This window comes from Etheostoma cragini, chromosome 11 (genome assembly GCF_013103735.1).
Source record: "Etheostoma cragini isolate CJK2018 chromosome 11, CSU_Ecrag_1.0, whole genome shotgun sequence".
Classification (NCBI taxonomy): domain Eukaryota; kingdom Metazoa; phylum Chordata; class Actinopteri; order Perciformes; family Percidae; genus Etheostoma; species Etheostoma cragini.
Genome location: NC_048417.1, coordinates 9,256,270 through 9,277,675, shown reverse-complemented (window position 1 = coordinate 9,277,675; position 21,406 = coordinate 9,256,270).

Below are 21,406 nucleotides of genomic sequence, written 5' to 3'. Positions count from 1 at the left end.
ACTGTGTTCGGCAAGAACGAATAACATATTTATCTAGTCTCATCTTTGCCAAATAGCCGGAAATGGAAACAAATACCATCAATTGAATTCTTGGCTCTGGTGTTCTCCTGGAGCTGCTGCTATGTGTACTCATGCAGTCATATTGAAAAATTACTCAGGACCAAAAATTATGGAAGTGCTGACAAGCAGAATTTTTTATGGTATCTAGATCTAGTACACTTGGCAGTTTCAGGCAAAGCTTATCCTCTCTTTCGTCTCATGTGATGGGGAGGGGGGGAGGCAGAGCAAGAGCAGGAAAAAGTGCTCACCTATTTAATTTGATTAGAGATTAGAAGAGGAAAAGAGTCACATTTCCTCCCTGGCACGTCTCTACTTGGCGCACTCTGAACCTGATTTTATAAAGAGATGTCACAGCCAAGCACTACGGTAATGCCTGTAATTACTCTGAACTCAAATAAATAAATAAATGTGCTTTGCTTTGTGAAAGTCTGACAGGTTTTTCAACATCCTTCACTGGAGAGAAAAAAAATTGCTGTGTGTGTGTGCATAGGCGTGTGCTTTCAATTGGCTGTGTATTTGCGCGTGTGTCTTTTGTGTGGGTGTGTTTACATATAGTGAGGCACTTGTAAAAGAGAAAGTCAGCCAGGATGAAATTTTGACAGCTACAGTATAGTTTGTTTTCCCCTCTCTTCTTTTTTTCTTCACTGTGATAATCTCCGCTCAGCGTTGTGCACTGAAGGCAAACCTTTGTTTGAGACTGATAAGGTTCGAGGCGCACCTTTGTAAATAATAAGGTTAGAGTTTCTACACAGTTGCTAGTGCTGCGACTGATCTCGCTCCTATTAGTGACAATTGGCTGTGACCTCACCTGCTCACCCATGCTGTCATCACTGAGGTTGTATCTACAGCTGCAGTAGCAGGCGATTAGATCATCCACTCTGGTCATAGAAGGACACATCCAGACAAATGTTGCTCTGCTGAACCAAAAGAGGTCTGATGCATGTTGACACAAAGGTTGGCTCCTTGACTTTTGATATTGTCCAACAGCAAAAATGGTTTCATATTTCCCAATTTAGAAAAACCTCTGAATCTCAAAAGTTCACAAAGCAACCAGCGTGTTTGCACGTACAGTCATACTAGCAGAGCTAAGTGCAGTTGTTTCAGTTGCTGGAGAACCCCTTAACAGATACTTAATAAAAGAAAACTTTCACTATAATACTCTTTTTCATCATACGGATGGTGGGAAATAAACAAACATCTTGAGAAATATCTCCCCTCTGAAGCAGACAGGTATCTTTCAAATGGATATCAACAGAGGTGGAAAGTAACAAGATACATTAACTCACGTTACTATATTGAGTAGTTTTGTTGTGTATTTTGTATTTTTCAAGTAATTGGCATTTAAAAATATATATTTCATTACCGTTTTAATGAAGTATTGTACGTTGTTGTTACATGTGTATACATTTGTATAGCTGTGTATACATTTGTATAGATTTTAATTAAATTAGAAAGAAAATAGTTTTTGATTTATGACCCTTTGTCGTTGTTTCACTACCGTTTTACAGGTTTCAATGTAACTAAGTAACTTTTAATTCATGTACATTTTAAAATGAACTACTTATTACTTTTAGTTGAGTAATTTTTCAGATAGGTAATTTCACTTGTATATGAGTAATATGTAATCAATGTATTGGTACTTTTACTTGAGTACAATATTTTAGTACGTTTTCCACCTCTGGTTATAAATAATTACTATCAATAGCAGGGTCTGCAGTTTAAAGTAGATAAAAAATGCCTTTACCTGATAAAAACAAGCAAAAAGACAAATGACTTGGCTTTCCTGTGCTGTCTGTTGTTAGGGTTCCTCCTTTATTGAATGGATTATATACCATGAGAGAATGTGGAAATTTGAAAGGATCCGTTCTATTAAGACTGAGAATAGTGAGCAGAAAAACACAGTACCGCCTTACACAGAACCACAATCTTTCTACAATGACAACATACCCGCTCTTTTTTCTCTTCTTTCCATCACTGCCATTCTTTTCTGAGTGATGTGATTGTCTGATTGCCATGCTGATATTCAAGGTCTACCAAACCTTTCTCTGTCCATCACCCCATATCTCTGGTCAGTGAGTGTCAATCATCAGCTCCTCACACAATTTGGCAACAAATATCTTCATGCTCACAATGCCTTCATATCCCATGTGTCCACCTGTATGCCACAGCAGTGTCAAGCATTCACACCTCGTCAGCAAAGCAGATGTTCAGGGTGCTCTTTACCATCCTGATCAGGGATTCACATGTGCAAACTGAAGCTAGCGCTTTTTCTCCGAAAAAGCCCTACCACATAAATTATAGATGGTGAAAAAAATCTTTAAACATGTTTATTAAAGACAATGGTTTAAAAAAAAAAAAAACTGCTCCTAAGTATTTCTTTAAAGCAAATCTCCGCCACCCCTCCCCTTTTTGCTCTACCCGAATATTTTATTTTCCCAGTCAACGTGTACGTGTGAGGGTGAAGAGAGAGACAGGGCCTCAGCAACATTGACTGGAGACAAGCAGGAGACACATGCGTGACTGGATCGACTTTGCTTGTGATGGCTGTTAGCTAGCTTTCCTCCAGAAGCTGCCTGCCTTCCTGCTTCCCTGCCTCCCTGCCTGCCTGCTGATATGCTTTTACTTGCTCTGGAAGAGATGCTTGTGTGGAGGATGACACATTATTATCCTTTAATCTCGGTCTCAGCTTGTTGAGCATCAAATTGAAATATCCTGAACAGATGTAAAAACACATGTGAGCCTGGGCGCGCAAGCTGTGCTTCGCTTTGTTTCATCTATCTGTGATGTGAGCCTTAAGGAGAAGCTTTTTAAAATTTCATCACTATTCAAAAGGATAATTAATACGTACCCCCAGGCTTTGATTATGCGATACCCAGTGTGTAGAGCTGGTGTTGCCATAATGAGCCACTCATCAGTGCTCTGCCTGTGCCTCCAACAAACATATAGTTTGCATAAGGTAGTTAAGATTCTGCTAAGGTATCATCATGCTTGTGTGTATGTGTGCTCATATGTGTATGCACCTGTGTATATGTATATGTAGCTGCCTGCGTATGCATGTGAAGTGTAAGTCCCCATCTAATTTGCAGCACAAAACTATAGGTTAGATCACACTGGTTGTTGCAGTTTGTTTACAAGAGGACCCATGTCAGTTTGTCAGCAGATAGTTGGGACCTTTCTATGAAACCTGCCACTGCCTGCACCCACACACCCCTCCCTCATATACAGAAACACACAGACACACACACACACACACACACAAACACACACACACACACACACACACACACACTCCCACTCTTTCCCAGTCTAAAAGCTGGTGAGGAGATAGACGGTGGTTGTCAGCAAGTGGGTGCTGAGGCTATGTCGCGGCAAGATGGACAGGTGGGTGGAGATTGACAGGCCATGGAATGCGAAGGGGAATATTGGGAGTTCACACATAATGAGACCTGTCAATTTGAATGCCTCAGGGCAAAGCAGTAAGCAGGCCGTGTCTAATGACTGAGGCAGCCATTTCTTCTCAAGAAAAATATTTCAGGATAATGTCTCACCCTTGACCTTGACCTGTATCTCAACAACACTGTTAACCCAGCAATTGTTCTCTCATTGTATGTATGTAACTAGAGCTTTTTGAATGGTAAAACACTCCAAACTCATTCAACAATTTAAGTATCACAAGTTTGTTTTAAGGGCTCCTATCAACAATCACTTAATGTCAGATAGTAATTTATCTTCAGGTGTATCAATGACGGTGTATCTGTCCTTGTTGAACCCCAGTCAGGTGCACGTTTCTTGCTTGTCGGCCTGACAGATCGGACTTCACTGTCACAGGGGCAGAATTTCCCATGACTTCTTATTCCCTTTACAATGTGCTGCTTCTGCTTGAAGATGCTGTGGGAGCCTGATCCAAAGTATATGGGGAATAGAGAATGTCATCAGAAATTTGCCCAAAGCCTCAGATAGCCTGTGATGGCACTTTACCCTGTTAGGAATTTAGCATGTTCACCCAGCGCTGAAGTGACATGTAGGAGGGCCACTGGGACGTGCTGACAGCAGACGGACCTGCACAACTTCTCTATCCTTAAATCCAATTTCATGCTTGACACCAAGCAGAATTACCTTTGGACGGGTGAGTGATAAGTTCCCTGGGTGCTTTCGCCTTATAGATCCAAGCCATCTTAAAGAGCAGTGGAGCCACGGATTTCAGATAGTAAGTTGTTCTTACAACAGCAAATTGAGCTATAGAGCATATATCACAATCAGTGTTAAGGATCTCTTTGATAAAGCAAGACATCTGTGCATCTCTGTCTATTCAAAGAGACGATCTTATCAATTACTAATCAATAGTTCTCCTGCAGCTTAAAGTGAATAAAATATACATTTTCCTTTGTAGAGTATAGTGCTGTGAAAGGTGATCATTAGGTCTGCCTGTGCTGCTTGTTTTCAGGGTTACTGCTTTATTGACTTGTGTAAATGATCATTCACCAGGGAGGCGGTTAGATTTTTAACGGATGAATAATGAAAGAGGAAACAATCAGGAAACAGGATAATTAAACAAACACATTGGAATATGGATTATCATGGTCCTTCCTCTTCTTCCTCTCTCTTGTGCTTTTCTGGCTCACCTTCCCATCCCCCATTCTCTCCTCTCCTTATCTTTGAGTGACAATCAGGGTGATACTCAAGGCCTTCAAACCCCTCTCTCTCTCTCTCCATGTATCCCCTGGTCTCTCTGGTCAATGGGTGTCAATCAGAGCTTGGCCCTCACGCAGATTGGCAACAAGTATCCTCGTGCTCAGGAAACAATTATGACTGGGCTGAGGTGAAAATGGATTCCCGCGTTGATTCTCCACACTGTGCTGCTCTTCTCCCGGCCGACGGGGTCCTGCCATGGGAAGCAATTATCGCTAGATGCCAGCTGACAGCCCGATTCTATTGCCAGCGCGATCAGCCCTCATCCTCAGGCTTTCTCTAGGCAAATAGCATCCTCAACACTCAAATCAAACCTCTTACCAACCATTGGCTTCTATCAGAGAAATATATGGTTCCCTTTGTTCCCCTGGACAATGCAGTGGGAATAAGGCACATACAGAGGCGGATAATAAAGACGTGTTTTGATTTTACAAGCACTCATCTCAAAATTATCCATCTCCTTGGTGTCCAATCCTCAGAAGGGTGGTGTGGTGGTGGTAAGGGGGGATGTAGCACTGCCCTGTGTCCCAGACTTAAGAAGCAAGAAAAGAAAGGAGAGGACAAGTGAGATAGAGACAGAGTTTAATGAGTGCCCGTCATACTGATGTGCACACAGTCAAAAAAATGCAAATACTGAATTTAATTTAGGCTTTTGAAGAATACAAAATTAGAGGTATTAGTGTCAAACTGTAAAAATCTCTCTGCTATGTAAACCTGAACTCACCAACACCAATTAAATAAGAGTAGTACGTGACTTAACTCTTAATTCATGAGTAGATTTTTATTTAAAGTTCTTTTTAACATTGGAGTTGAGAATTTTTCTGGGAAACGGGTAGAGATTGAAGTGATGGCTTAAGAGGATGAGTGTAAGATGAATGAGCCTAAATTAACAAAAACGGTACAATTAATCGTTATAAAAGTCAAACAGTCATCTGCCACTTTGCTTATTAATTGAATAAACACATCAAGGCAAAGTTCAGTCAATGCTTTAATCACTTTAATGAATGCACATTGTTCTATTTTCCTCTCCCCTACTGCTCTAGCTCACTCTTTCCCTCTCCCTGTGTACCTATATTTGTGAAATAATAAATTAATTAAGAATACACACTGCCACCAACTAATTATCATGCAAATAACGCAGCAACAAAGCATAGTGGGACTGTTAATCTGTGCCAGATCGTGGGTGAAATTCCCCAACGTGCTCAGAGATGTCCACCGTGCAATTAGAGAGAAGAGTGACTTGGGATGGGTTGGGAGAGGAGAAGAAAGCGCAACACTAAAGGATGGGAACGGCTGTCACTTATTCACTGTCAAATTAATTCTGTCTTCGCTCCCTTGTGCCTTTGTCTGTGGCAAAGTGGTTGCAGTGTCTCCCTGTCTCCCTCTTTGTCTCACTTCATGTCTGAGGAAATGCAGTGCAAACACTAAAAGCTCAACTAGCGCCCCATAAAAACTAGCATGTTTATTGCAACCCTCAATTCAGAAGGGGGCCTACTGAATGCAAAGAACAAAAAAGTGACAATATCGCTATTTTTAGGGACTAACAAGCAAAAAGTGTAATTTTTTGTCCTGAGGTTTGCGCAATAGAAAAAACATTGAACCTCTACAATCAAATACAAATTATTAAATACACCCACAGGAAAATTAATACACTTAACAAATTTGGTAAGGTTTAGGGAAATATCATGGTTTATATTAAGAAAAAGATCATGGTAGTTATTTTAACCCAAACCTAAACTTGTTGTTTGGTAGAGGACCTTTGTTGTCATAGTTACTATGATAACAACACGGTCAAGGACCACGATTGTGGTTACAATAAACCAACATCGACTCTTGGTGGGAAGCACAAAGCAAAAAGTTGTCTCCCATGTCAAAGTCCATCTTTTTAGCTTTAAACAATGTCCCATTGCATCCTCCCTAGGCTTCCTCCTTTGCTCCTGACCAAGAACAGTTATAATTGGTATGGGCACAAGAGGGCTTTGTCACACACCATTGAAAAGATTAATAAATAAATCTTTAAATTGTATCACTTATGTAGTAGAAATGTCAAAACAATTTCGAAACTTGTGCCTTCTAGGCCGAAAAAAGCCAGAAAATGTGGTTTTGGCTCATGTAAAAAACAAATAAATATAAAAACATGAAAACATGCATGCTAGGACTACAGTTCAAAATGAATCGACTGACTAACAGCATTTGCAGAAATGTTGATAAATATGATTGTCCAAATATGAGCTCTGTTACTTTTGACTCACATAATAAATCCGTTCCACATGACTCGGCTGACTTAAATTGTGTTTAAATGTATCCACTTTAATTCCATTACTAAACATTTTAAACTGGACAAAGATATCCAAAGAGGGATTTGTAGTTGATAGTTTGTGTAGTACCAGCACTGCAGCAAAGTATTCTTTGTTCATGAAGCCCTTCATACATTACACACACACACACACACAAACACACACACACGCACACCATATGCATCACCTACTGTGTCAAACCAATTGCACTTTCAGTCAGTGACTTCAACTTTCTGGCATTAACCTACTTAGAAAACTTAAGTTCTCACAGGTAATTACTTCCATAGACAACCCTCTCACAAAGACACTGATCATCCTATAAAATAAGCTGAAAGTAGGACCTTGTTTAAAAATTCAGACCCCATCTTGATTCATCCCTGGTGAATTCAAAGCCCACATCAAGGGTGCTCTGCTCAAAGAATTAAAATCAAAGAAAAGAACCAATCAGATGCACCCTTTTTTCTCAGTGGCGATGTAGGGTAAATAAGCCACAAAATAAGAAAACAAACAAGCGCAAAAGCGCCTTATTATCAGCAGCTCTATTATCATAACACCCTAATTTGCCTAAATCTTGTCCTTATTAGGCCCCAAAGTCTCTGTCCCTTGTGGGTAATGAGGGACCAGGCTGGGATTCTTCTCCCAGCTCTGACATGTCTTTTATTACTCTTACACTAAATGGATGCAATGATGAACATTTCACTCGTGTGATTACTTGCTGTGTACTCTTGATGTCAGAGGGTAAAAGTGGTGTGCCCCCTTTTAATATTTGATTGTTTTTTCTGTGTAATTTGGTCCAATTCATCATTTGAGCTTTTAATTTGCTTGCTCTGTGACATTTGTCCAATGTGGATGTCCTGATTACTGGACTCTGATATTGTGTTAGCCTTTGATATCCAATTTCTTCTTGTCCCAGTTTTGACCACAGCGAGTGCAGAAAACTTTCCCTCCACTTCATTCTAACTTTTGCAAAGCATGTTTGCTGGGCCCTGCAAATGGCAAATTTAAATGACTAAAAATGTATCCACACATTTATGATAAGGGCATCGCTAGTTAATCTAAATACTTTTTTTTAGCGTGTTTTGATTAGTAAATGTTTTAGAAACAGCTGGAATCCTTGAAACGCATTCTTGAAAAGCTCATGAGGTATGCAAGCTTGACTACACAGGACAAGCTGCAGTCCACGCTCCCAGTGGCATCAGAAAGGACAGCAAAGCCCGATGTACCCCAACAATGAATGTCATCCGGAGGATTTAGCCTGGGATGTGTCCATGAAATAACAAGCTGCTTGTCAAGCACCCCATGTTTAACATATCAGCCGCTATTTGGAAGAGCAAAACATCAGTCTTGTTATAAACGCGAAAAAAAAAAGCTACAAAATGCTGAGAAAAATCATTGTTGGCGCATCGAAAAGAAAGAGGGATCAAAATCTTCAAATTATTCACTCCCTCAATCGGTTTTATTATTTTCAAAAGAAAAATGAAAAAAAACACCATCAATTATAAACTTATAAAATATTTCTTCCTCCTGTTCAAAGGCTTGTTAGAGCTTGTATTCAATTACAGCTGTAGCAGTAACATGCTGTCAGGTCTCTTTAGCCAATCATTAGTAAGGGACTATTTCTCGCTGCACAGTCGGCTCGGCAGAGTCAAGCCAGCAAGCGAACGACAGGCCTAATTGTTGTTCGGTGGCTAAAGGTCGGCTAATGAAGCAGGGGGCTGACGGAGGCTGTTGCTGCAATGGTGGCAGGCAGGCTGAGGGCTTCTCTCAACACAGAATTTGCAAAACTTTCCTCAGATCAAAGTGGGGAAGAAGCAGGACATTTTAGGAATTTTTCAGCTCCAGATTAGGTCTGTCTGAGATGTAGCTTCAAGAGTTTAAAAAGATGGGAAACGGAAGGAAAATATGTGTTATAGTGTGTTAACGTGGGTACGGGTGTGAGTAAATCTCTTTCCTGTATAATTCAGTCAAAGAAGAGACTATTATAATGACTTTATATTCTGTATGAGCCAACAACCATTGTTCTGATTAACATTAATTTGTTTCTCTTAACTAAGGAGAAACCACTGATGTCTGACCTCTGGCTCAGATGGATTGAATGGTTCATGTTTGGAGGGTTAACAGCAACCATTATTAAAGACCAAAGCCCAAACTGTTTTATGTCATTTCCTTTTTTACTTCCTGGGTAAATTACTGCATGACTTAAAGTACTCCATGCAGGATTACTTACATTATACAGTCTCTATATCTCTCTTTCTCTCTCTCTCTCTCTCTCATACCTTTCTACAACAGTGTAGCTCTGGCCGAAGCTCTTTATTCTGTATGACAGGGCAATGACGTGAGAATGGACCGGAGTAACATGCGAACACTCTTTGAGCCCTTTTTTGGCAAAGAAACAAAGGGAAGCTTAGGTTAGCCGAGACAGTCACAATGCTGTTGATTCCCTTTAGCCTTCAGAGGACGGGTAACATGTTGTGAGAACCTGCCATTGCTATTTAAAGCTGATGGGGCAGAACTGTACAGCACCCACAACACCAACTCACTCTTTGGTAAGTCAAAGAGAGAATGTAAAGATTTTGATTTAAACTAATGACTATGTGAATTGATTTGGGAAACAAGATGACAGCCACCCTACCAAGGATTTAGGATGTTTTGAGCTCAATCTTTGCCTATTATAAAAGCTTGAGAGTGGAATGAAAATACACATCATTAACTTGTGTTTTGTGTCAATTGCTGTGATCAGTGATGTCCAAGACCCATTGTTCATGAAAAGTGTTGAAATTTACACATCCAGCCCAACCTCCCCTTTAATACATCCTTTATCAAGCATTTAATACCTCCATTCTCACGCATTTAAAAATAACTAAATTCAATTTTTAAAATTGGACATAAAAACAAACTTTTAATTCCAGGCTTATGAAGAGCTGTGTTGGGTCCATGGAGTCCATTGCAACATGTGTGTAGATTTAAAACTAGCCTAGACTGAGTGTTGACTAACAACAGATTTGCACTAAATTAATTAGTGCATAGTTGTTGCTATGTTTGTCCAGCCAGTAACTGCCAGGTGTGGGCTAACTGTTGAGTAGGTTACTGAACTGACTAACAAAACTAACAGTAGATTACTAATATATGTACAAGTTAGATTAAAGTATTTAAAATATGATCAATAAACCTGACAGTAGATCAAAATGCTGTTAAATAGTGTTAACAAGGTACAATTTAAAGGAGCAGTGTGTAGGATTTATTTTAATTTAAAACATTGTAGAACATGCTTGGCCAATATCAGTCATGTTTTGAAACTACAAGAATGGAGAAAGCCTGGTTCCAAACGTCTAAATTCCCAGCCACATCTTGGGTTTCACGTTTGGGTCAGAGATTTGACTTGGTCTGGTTTTGTGCTAAGTGACTGCTGTTTCCCCTGGCTAAGACGGTAGACGGTATTAAGAAAACAGAGATGTAGCTTACATTAAAAGTACATTTTATAGTACACAACAAATAGCAACATGATAAAGGCTAGACAGTTATTCAAAGTCAACCTTAAGATATGAGGACTTTAAAATCAATGTAATTTTTTGATGAATATGAAAAGTGTTTTAACTGCTCCTGGCAACATGATGTTATGCTGAGTGAATGAAATGAAACAAAATGGCAATTTAGTCTGATTATTCAGAGGAGAAAGAACAGTAAAATGCTTTTCTAATGTTTTTCCTAATACTAACTTTGCAAGCCATTCATAGCCAAATTGGATGTGAAAATAGTCAATCTAATATTAATTTGTCTGCTAACAGCTCCTGTTAATTCCTAGACAAATCACTCACAGTTCTTCTACACAAATATGTTTCAAAATGTGCATCTTCCTAAGGGTGTTTAGTTTTTACCCATTTGCTCAGAGAGTAGCCCAGATAGCAGGCCTCCCTGTGAGTTTGACTATGTCACTGCATTTCATCAGAATACCCCAGACTCACCATCAGTCTGAACCAGTTCAAATAGCTCAACTCGAATCTCTCAGCAGCCGGCACAGAGGCACGAGGCCTAATAAGCACATAGCTAAATGTGATAAGCTGCTTTGTAGCTCCATTTTGCCTGTTGTTTTTTTCACCATTCTATTCTACCACCCTGGTGATTTGCTCACTTCAGGCGATGTGCGCTTTCTGTTCAGCACAGACTTATATACACAACAGAGCAGTGCAAATAGATTTCTGTCTCAATTGGTCCCTTGGTGTCACAGTGAGAAGATACTTGGACAGAAAACAGGGTGAAAAGGGATTTTTATGTTACAAATATTCAAGCGCTAAATCACAGTGTGTACTCTGAGGAGGCTGAGTTTAGTATTTTTAAGAGGCCCCTGTTGGAAACTGTGACTGGAGGCTGAATCCAAAACGCGGCACAGCTCAACATCACTCATGAAAATTCATTCACAAGTACCTGAGCAGAGGTCAAACCAAAGTTTGAGAAATGTTGACAAAACATCTCTCACACATGAAATCCATTTTGGTCACGGGCGAGAGATATAGGTGCCAGTAGATATACATGGAAAAATGTGTCTCCTGGTTAAATTTGCCTTACATTAATATTTAAATGTGTGTGTGTGTGTGTGTGTGTACGTGTGTACGTGCATTTATTTTTCATGTATACAAGTGCTCACATCTTCCTTGTGCATTTCTGAATGTCTAAAGACAATGAGACACTTATAAGTACAGCACTCTGACGTCTCCGTCCTTCTTACCAAGGGGCACTCCGACCAGCTGGCCGATTGCACAGCCAAAGAGATGAAAAGCAACTCTCTGCAACTCGCCGGAGTGGTACTGATGGAACCTTTTAGAGCCGAATTTACAGCTCCAGTGAGTGAAAACATGGCCAACACTCTGGCTGATGTCATATCCCAGCTGTTACCTCAATCAGAACAGGTCCCACCACGACTAAGTGAGTCTCAGTGCGACGCATTCCACGTAACACACAGTTGCTGAATAAAGCACAGAGAGCTTTTTGAAGCTCTGTGTCTCTGCTGGTACTCTTGTGACCCCGCTGCCAACTACCAGGTCTCCAAAGACATGCTGGTTAAAAAGAGCTAGGCTCAATCAGCACATGCTTAGACTGGTGATGACTCCCCTCCCCTTGTTGCTGTTAGTCTATCAGTGTTCCCTTGTATTGCCCTCCATTTTCCGTCCTCTGTAACAGACGGCACTCCCATGCAGCTGTTAAGAGGTTGTCCCCGATGTCATCTTAATAGTGCCCTGCCCCTCTGTTTAGCATCCATCTTTCAGCATGTGTACCTAAGCATTTTTGTTTGATGACATCTTCTTTGTGGTTTTCACAGTTCAGGCTGTTGATTGACTATGTGGAATGTTGATTGTGCTGTGTGTTGTGTCATAATGGCATGAGGGACTGGGAGTCCGAGTTGAAACAGTGAGTGTGTTGTCTTCTTGTGTCAATAGCCATTTTAGCCTCCTTCTCACCAAGAAGGGCACCACATGGCCAAACGCACTCATGGAAAGGACAAGCAGTTATTTGGTTTTGACAACCAGTGCCAGTGAGACCTAAGCCTGACTGTGTGTGTGTGTGTGTGTGTGTGTGTGTGTGTGTGTGTGTGTGTGAATAAATGTAATAAATACATGTTGAATAAATGTTGTCTGAGGCTTCCAGAGAGAGTACCTGAGCAGAGTGGCCAAATACCAGGTATGCTCTCTTTCTTGCCCAGGGCAAGGTGAGACATGTTAGCATTCATAGACAGAAAACACTTGAGGCCAACTAGCTAAAACCGGAAGGAGAAGTGGACAAATGACATGCACAGCACAGTAAACCTCATTCGGGGTCAGGGCAGGGGGACAAGGAGGTGGAAGACAAGGGGATGTGGATGAGTAAAGCAGGGTAACATTTGTTTTTAAATACATTGCGGTGTGCATTGCGAGGCCCGGGGCTTGTTGATTCACTGTTTAAAATGAGTGGCATTGTTGTTTTTCTTTGTCATCAAGTATTCAGCACTAACACTCAACGGAGTGTCACGTCAGAGATACAGGTAAGAGAAAAAGAAAAAGAGTGAAAGATGGAGCGAGAGAACTCCTGTCAGTGCTGACTTGATTAGGTATCACAATCTAACAAAGTAGAGTTTACTTATTTACACAAACACTCCTCGACAGTTCCTGCAAATTCCTCCAACGTTGCCAAATGCAACTGTGAAAAAATAACCAAACCCCCAAACAAGAGAAGACTCTATTATTATTTTAATTATGCTCCTTTTTGTTTCATTTCCCCCAGCTGAAAGTCAGTGGAGGTGTGTGTGAGTGAGAGAACAAGCATGTGTGTCTAGTTTTAAGAAACACCCTAGTGATTCTTCAGCGGGTACAAAAGCTGGTATGTAGGAAATAGCTCTTATTAAAGTCAATACATATACATATTCCTGATGCATAATTTATGGCTACTTCTGTAGCATTAGAGCAAGCACTGGAGAATAGCTTCACACACTACCACAGTTTGGGATTTTTCAAAGCGTTTAGAAAAGGTGCACAAAACATACCAAAATCAGGGCGAGGAGAAAAATCTAGTGTGTTTTAGAAAAGCAGTAATACTTTTCAACAGAGGTCACAGCAACACTATTTAAGATGTTAGTGTATTTACTACACGTACAGTAGTCGAAAAAGTGATGGTAAACGACAAAGTTTTCTTTTTGTAAGACATTTTTAATATGACATAACTAACTAGATCTTTGACTGAATTACAGGTACAGCATAACGATCAAACAACTGCACAGAGGAGAAAACTCTTTCCATTTTGTCATAAAGTAAAAACATTCTCGTTCCCATTTTGTATGTCCACTGTGTCCGACAACAGGTTAATGGGGCAAAACAACTCAATTAAATAAGTCAACAGTTTGTGGTTCTCATCATTAGCGGTCTAGCCAAGCAGGCCAGAATATTGCACATTCCAGACTAAAGCAGGCCATCTGGTCCCCGAGTGCACAAAACATCTCTTTCACATTAAGTGTTTATTGTTTTCTTAGATTGATGCCGTTAATATTAGCCTTTCAGAATGACAGATTAGCATCACCTTCTAATCAGCGCTATTAGAAGATAAATATCAGTAATTTAATCACTACAGCAATTTCTTTTACAATAATAAGATTTACGAATGCAAGTGATTAAGTAATTAGCTTACATCTCTGAAGATTACAATCCCCTGGACTTTGGTGCATCTGGTTATCTGAAGATTACACAGTTTCACTTTAGTTGGCTGCCTCAGTTTTTTTGTGAATGAGGTTTGTGCTTGACCAAAGCGCAAAGCAGTTTGCAAATGACCCCCAAATCCCTTCAAGGGATTTTTTTCTTTCTTAAGTGCACCATTTTCTGAGTGGACATGCAGCACAAGTACTGCACACAAGGGAGATGAAGGCCTCACATTTATTTCAATTGAAAAAATTATATACACTTGATAAAATAAAGCCAGACTGTGGCATGAGATATCTAAACAGTTATCAAGGATTTCTTTGTTGCTGGGAGAACACTGGCCCTTGGGCTACTCCTGGTTTCAACATTCTAAAGCTCTACCCTTTTTATTTACTAAGTAATTTGTCGGTTAGTGTTAATTTCCTAAATGCAACATAAAAGGAGCGCCGTGTGGTGAGAAAAAAAAATTAAAGAGGAAAATCGTAAAAACAGCAGAGAATCAAGCAAATTGCTTCCATGTGTCTGTGGCTGCCAGAGCTAAAGGAAGCGGATCGCTGCCTAAATGCCCCTGACCCGCCGAGACTAGGCCAATTCAGTTTGAAAGGCCCGGCTCTCTAATGAAGGCCTAATTTTTATTGCCACTCCATTGACTTCAAAGCAGTTCAGGTTGCCAAACATAATTTCAGTGGAGGTATTTTCAGGTGCACTGCAAATAGTTCATAAATAATTTCCCCATTAGTCCAAGCGATGCAGTTTTTGGGTGAATGTTTCGTCTGTTCCCTAGCACACCACTCCTCCCAGCCTCAACACCACCACTACCAACAGCACCCCAAACACCAACCCTGCATCCTTTCCCTATCCCTGCACCCCCTCAGCCCCTAACCTTAGTCCTCTAGGAGCTTAAGGAGTCAAACACCGCTTACTGGCTCTGTGAGTTTTCTGTTGAAGCAATGAGACAGGCTAGCCGTGGCTCAGCGCTGTCAATCCTTTAGTAAGGAGCCCCACGGCCATGGCTCCACCATTACAGGATTAGTGAATTAAAATAAATCCGAGCCAAAGAGGCCCAATCACCATTTGCTTATTGGTTGTGACCGTGCTGTCACTTTAAATGGCTACCTGCTATAGTGCAGGGACTGGCATATTAGATGCAACTTTGCCGCAATTTGCCAGGAGGCTTTGTTTTCATAAAATCCATCTGAAGGAGCTCTAACCATCTGAGTCATGATTTGTGTCAGTTTGAATACAGGACACAGGACTTACCTGTGTTTTGCCTAAAGACCCTGAGTGAAATCAGTGGTGCAAAAAATGAATGGATGGATGGCGTAAGCCAGTTTTAGGTGGCAAGGGGTCTTAAAATAAATTTTCTGTGTTCCCGCTCATCTTCAGCATATATATCCACCAGAAATGGGCACTTAACTTGTGTCTAAGTACACTAATATCACATGATAGTAATCTCTTATTAAGAGTCTCTAAAAGATTACTAAGGCAAAAAAATCACTCTTATTTTTACAACCCATCCTTGTCATTAAATGCATCACACCACACAGCCAGTGAGAAGTTAGTATTTCTGTGATACACTTAATGAGACAGTGGCTGTGGATCAGCAGTTAGAGGGTTGTCTAATTACTGGATTTAGGTAAAATATTTAAATATATGATACAGTTACAAATTTAAAAACAAAATATAAATCTATATGCAGTCCATTTGAAGTCCAGGACAGCTTTCGGTGCTACTACAGTTTAATAGTTCTTGCCAGATTACTTCAGTTTCTGTTTATGATACTGAGTCTGATCACACTGCTGGTGACCCCTGACCTCCCTGTAAAACGTCCGGGGTAAAGGAGAATGTCCCACCAAGGATCAATATAGTATCACAATTCTTCAGTATGATAATTAACATTACAGCTAGCCTTTTAAGGTGTGCAAAGACACCTATCCAAAATGTGGTGTATTCTGTGAACATTTAATGGATAGTGAAAGCCTCCCAGGATCCTGCAATCACAAGCCTAATTCAAAACAAACTAATAATAAAAAAGAAGTGCCATCAAAGCACATGTGTTTCCAATTTCCAGACATTCTCAAAGAAGCAGTTGAATGTTGTGGGGGTGCCGTGCCTTGACTTAGCAAGCGTTAAACTCGTTTTTCCCTTTGTCCAAGGCTCTGTAAAGAACTTCATAAAAAACTATTAACCTTTTGATCGGTAATAACACACAGAAAGCTGCACGGGCCAAGATGAGTTGGACAACTCTGGAATCAACTGGGCACCAAATGTAAATCTCACAGTAGGGAAAACCAAGCTGAGTGCGCATTAACCGCCCCCTCCCCCAACCAGCAGCCCACATTTCCCCTTTTTTTTACATTTAGATGTTGTTATTGTTCTATAATTGTGTTTTCTTCCCTGCAGCAGACCAGAATCTTTCAAGAGGGAAAGATGGAACACTTTATTTTTAAGCAAGCAGGTATTTTTCAATAAGCTTGGGTATTGTCTTTGTACACATAACATGTTTAATGTGAAAACCATAAATCACAGCAGTGATAACTGATTACTCTCAACTCCTTCTCTTTTTCTCTCTTCCTCCCTGGAAATTTGTTTGCTCTCCGGTTAATCCATCCGATATCCTCTACCCCCCACCCACCAATTCAGTCTACTTTGTTGTTGTGGCAGTGCGTGTATGTGTTTGTGCCAACTGAAAGTACGACATGGGATGAGGCAATTAGATGTGTGCAGATATATCTTCTATGACTACTCTTTAGGTCAATGCTAACTCATGGATGGAGCTCAGGACAACCAGTAATGTTTTAGGATTTGGACTTTTCCTTGTTTCTGCATCTTTTAGCAGATGGTTTTAGCCCATAACGTTTTTATACTTAACATAACTGCTGTCTTTTTAAATTATGTTCAATTATGTAATAAAATCAGCCTCTTTTAGAAAGTTAAATTTGAACACATACACGTTTAAAGGTGCTATGTGGAGTTTTGATCCAAACAAAGTTATGTTTAAATGCAGTGTTACTCACCAAAACGCATTGTATACATCCTTGAGGTCTAACAGACATGTTGAATGCATTTCCTTTGCTATAAAAAAACATTTAAAAAGCCAGTTGTTTATAGTATTTTTTAATCAGCCTCGGTTTACGTCCACATCCACATTCAGCTTTGTCTTCTACTTCCCTGCCTTTTGTGGCACGTTGCTGTGTTTCTCGGCACATTACCACCACCTGTGGAGTATTGGAATAGTGTGAAACCATTGGCAAGAATGTGTTTTTGCAAATGTGTGTAGTGCACCGCTGATTTTGGGAAATGTTGAGATAAAAAATGTTTTAAATTTTACGTTTTGTATATATACAGTATATATGAACACAGTATGTGTGTGTGATCCATTTTTAAAGATGCACATCTTCAGTAACCAATGGACTTGGGCCTGAGAGCCACGGACAGGGCAGTGCAGTTGGAAAGTTTTGGAAATCGGACTTACACATTGTTAGTTTTCGTCTTTTTATGGAATAATAGACTATTGCTAGCCTTACTCTTTAAACACTCATGGTATGTTTTGACAAATAGTAGCTTGGCAGTTATGTAATGTATGCTTTTTGAGGTAAATGGCTTAAAACATGTAAAGTGACACCATCCCATGAGCATTAATAAGCTAATTCAAAAGGAATTACTAAATGCATCATGTAGCTATGAAGGATAATCTGGTTAATGGGGAGAATGTCAAGCATAATAGTCATTCAATATTCATTCATGAAAGAATCTGGATAAGTGGACACATATAAACAGCTGTTGTTCTTCCTGCTTTTCACATTGCTGCTGTGTTTATCTCTATCAGTCTGGTGTTTGGGATCTGATCAATAACACAAGACTGATGTGTCTCATGATTCATGACTACAGCCACTCTAATTCCCTTACACACACAAACCTTCTTTAATGAGTTGTTATTGGAAGAAAGAGAGCCCTTGGTATCTGTTAAACACACATGGGTCCTGTTAATGAGCTCGCTCTCAACACACACAGTCATCTCTCTGTCAGCTCTTGGGCACAGTCCTGCCCCGAGGTTCAAACTGACCCACACTCCTGGAACACGGTGGAGGAGAGCCATTGTTCCACTGTTTGTGGTGAAAATGTTCTTACAGCTGAAACCATTACCACAACTATGCCCTTGTCTTTACTGCAGCGCCCGTGTTTCTGAAAAAAAAATAAAAAGCACCTGCTTTGGCTGCAGGGACATTATTCCTCTCTGCAGTTGGGATTGAATGGGTCCTTGAGTCAGTTTGATTTTTGATGGATGGAGATGTGTCCAGAACAGCTCTCTGTGCTCTAGCTGGCCCAAATCCGGGCCCCAAGAGGCCCCCAGCCGTGTCCTTTATCCAATTCCGCAGACTCCTGACAGGAAATGAGGGCTTCAGGGGGCACCGGTAAGGAGAGGGGAAGCTGAATCACTTGGAGGGGCATAGACGCACTGCACACCCAGAGCAGATGTTGAAAGAAAGAATCCAACGATAATATTTAATGGATCACTGATGGAATACAAGGCAGTTGCCAAGAAACGCATTTTCGTTGTCTTTTTTTCATTCTTTCACATAAATCAGTTTGTCTGAACCCAACAGGCAGCTCAGAATTTACTCCCAGGAATTAATCCAAAAAAACATTTCATTTCAAAGAACGCCTATAAAGTTTGGGGGATTTTGTCTTTGTGAGAGGGAACCCCTCCCAAGCAGAGGCAGCCATTAGACATTCCGGACATAATTAATAGGGGAAAGCAGCGCGACACTGATCTGCATCAAACACTCCCTATTTCCAGATATCTCCTCCAGATTTTCCACTAACACTTTCTAATCATAAATAATCACACACAAAAAAGACACTCAATTAGATTAGTCTCCAAAGTCCTGGCATTATAGGGAAAAAAGACATTCCTCTGGTCCTTTGCTAACTATCAAGCAAAAGTGTAATTGCTCTCTTGTGGCTTCATACCAGTTGCAAGCTCTGGGTTTAACTTGCCTTATTAGGGGATTTTCAGAGCGGTGTGGATTGAGTGTATTGAGCTTAGACTGACTAGTATTAAAGAGAAGATTGGTATCATCCATAGACAGCGTATGGAAATTAGATTGTCCCTTGTTTTGATTAGTGTGAGTCATGTTGTGAAGTTATCGTCTGCAACATAATGATGTCTTGAGTTTGTGCCCGGAGTTTTCCATTAGTTGGTCAGGTTTTCAGGGCGGCTCTGGTGAATAACAGTAAAGTCTTCAGATGCCTACTAAGAGATTTTATGATGATGTATTTTATGATGTAGCTGCATTTGATATGTTATTCAAGTTATGCTTAATCCATTTACAGTAACTGACCGCCACGGTACTTCTTAGCATGATATTAGAAGACTACCCCAGTTTCCCCCACCAGCTCCATCGCTGCTAGCCAGCATACCAAGACCTCTTCTTCCCACTCCCATGCTTCAATTCAACAACTAAAAAAGAACACAATCATAACATCTATCACAAATGACATATTTTGTTGCTTGGAATTAAATTTAGTCTATTGTAAGTGCCCTACCATAAGTCAGTGAAAGACTGTCCTTAGAGGAAGAATGGCTGCATCTGTTTTTTCAACAGGTGTCCCTAAACAACATGTGTTTATGTTTAAGAGACAAAGACCCCCAGCGGCCACAGGAATTATGATGGGAGCAAAGGAGGAATGGGGGGGAAGTTAAACTCTGTAGCCACTGTTTGTTTCCTGTTTCCAACGGTCAGTCAAAGTCATTCTTTAAAAAGCATGACCCCAATTGTTCCTTAACCATGTGTTTTTTTTACTGTAACCATGACAACCAAGGTCAACTAAAAACGTCATACCTAAATTGCTATGTTTTCCTTACCTAAAGTTCAGGTAAGATTAAAGATTATATAAGTCATTTTTGTGCCTAAATCTAACCAAACCTTCACTCTAGCTCTGTCACATCTTTAAGACGGTTTTGGAGAGCGCAGACAAGAGAGTATTGCCTAACAAAATATTTTGTTGTTTATTGGGGGAAAAAGAGGAGTTCTTCATTTTAAATTCTTGTGAAATCTTAAAATAAGTGGAGTGCTGTTCTAATAAATCTACACTAACACATTTTAATAATTGGAAATCCAGTGTCTGCAACGTTCCGCCTCCTCCTATCTCTAAATGATGAAAAAAATAAACAACACTGTTTTTGTCTAACATGATGACTACTGTCTCATTTTCTAGTTTATTATGAGTATGCCATTCGTGAAAGCTACTCCCAGGGAGAGCTTCAACACATCACCAGGTCTAATCAGCGATAATAGGAGTGATTGGAGTGGGCTCGGGATTGTTATTGGCTGGTGAAGGAATCAAGGAATCACAGCACTGAAAGGAATTCCTAAACCCAAAACCTAGATTTTTGTTTCTTCCTCTGCCAACTGAGATTACTGCATACGGTTACCCACAACCCCCCCCCCCCCCCGCCTTGTCCCTCCAGTCAAAGAAATTGCATTGACCTCTTCTATCTATTGCTTCCATGTGCGAGCAGTTATCTCTCTTGCAAATGGAAATGAGACCCAAAATTGCAACAAATGGGGCCATGCCACTGAATGCAGATGTTCTCTGCTCCTCGCCCAGAGTACACATGCCCGATCAAATTAACTTTAACCCCTCCGCCGACAGAACAGACATCTCTTTTACAAACCCTCCACTCCAGCAATTTGTTTTGAGTCAAGGCCCGAGGAACAACTGTATGTCCACACGTGGTAAATAAGAAGTGAAAGTATCAAACACCTGGACCAGGCAGGGCTCAACATTAACCCGCTGGAGGGGCTTTAAGTCCTTCCCCGTCCCATGCATGGGCCCAGTTTGGCCCCCCGGTCAGTTCCCTCTCTTTGGGTTTCTCCCTCTCTGCTGGCTGTGAGGGGAATCGTCTGTTTTAATGAAAACACCTGCTGGTGGGGTGATTCTAGGGGGTCGAAGCTGAGATACTACAGTGATGGAGGGATGAAAGAACAGCAAGAGAGGGGTAGAGGGGGACAATTGTAAGAGGCTAACAGGTGCTTCCTCTCTGGAACTCTGGGAAAAGCAAAGCTCTGGTAATGTAATATATGTAAATGGGAGCAAGCTCTTCATGCCCATATCCCTTCATCAACTCTCTCTCTGTCTCTCTTTCTCTCTCTCTCTCTATCTTCACTCCCCCTCCTTCTGAATAATAAGGACGCC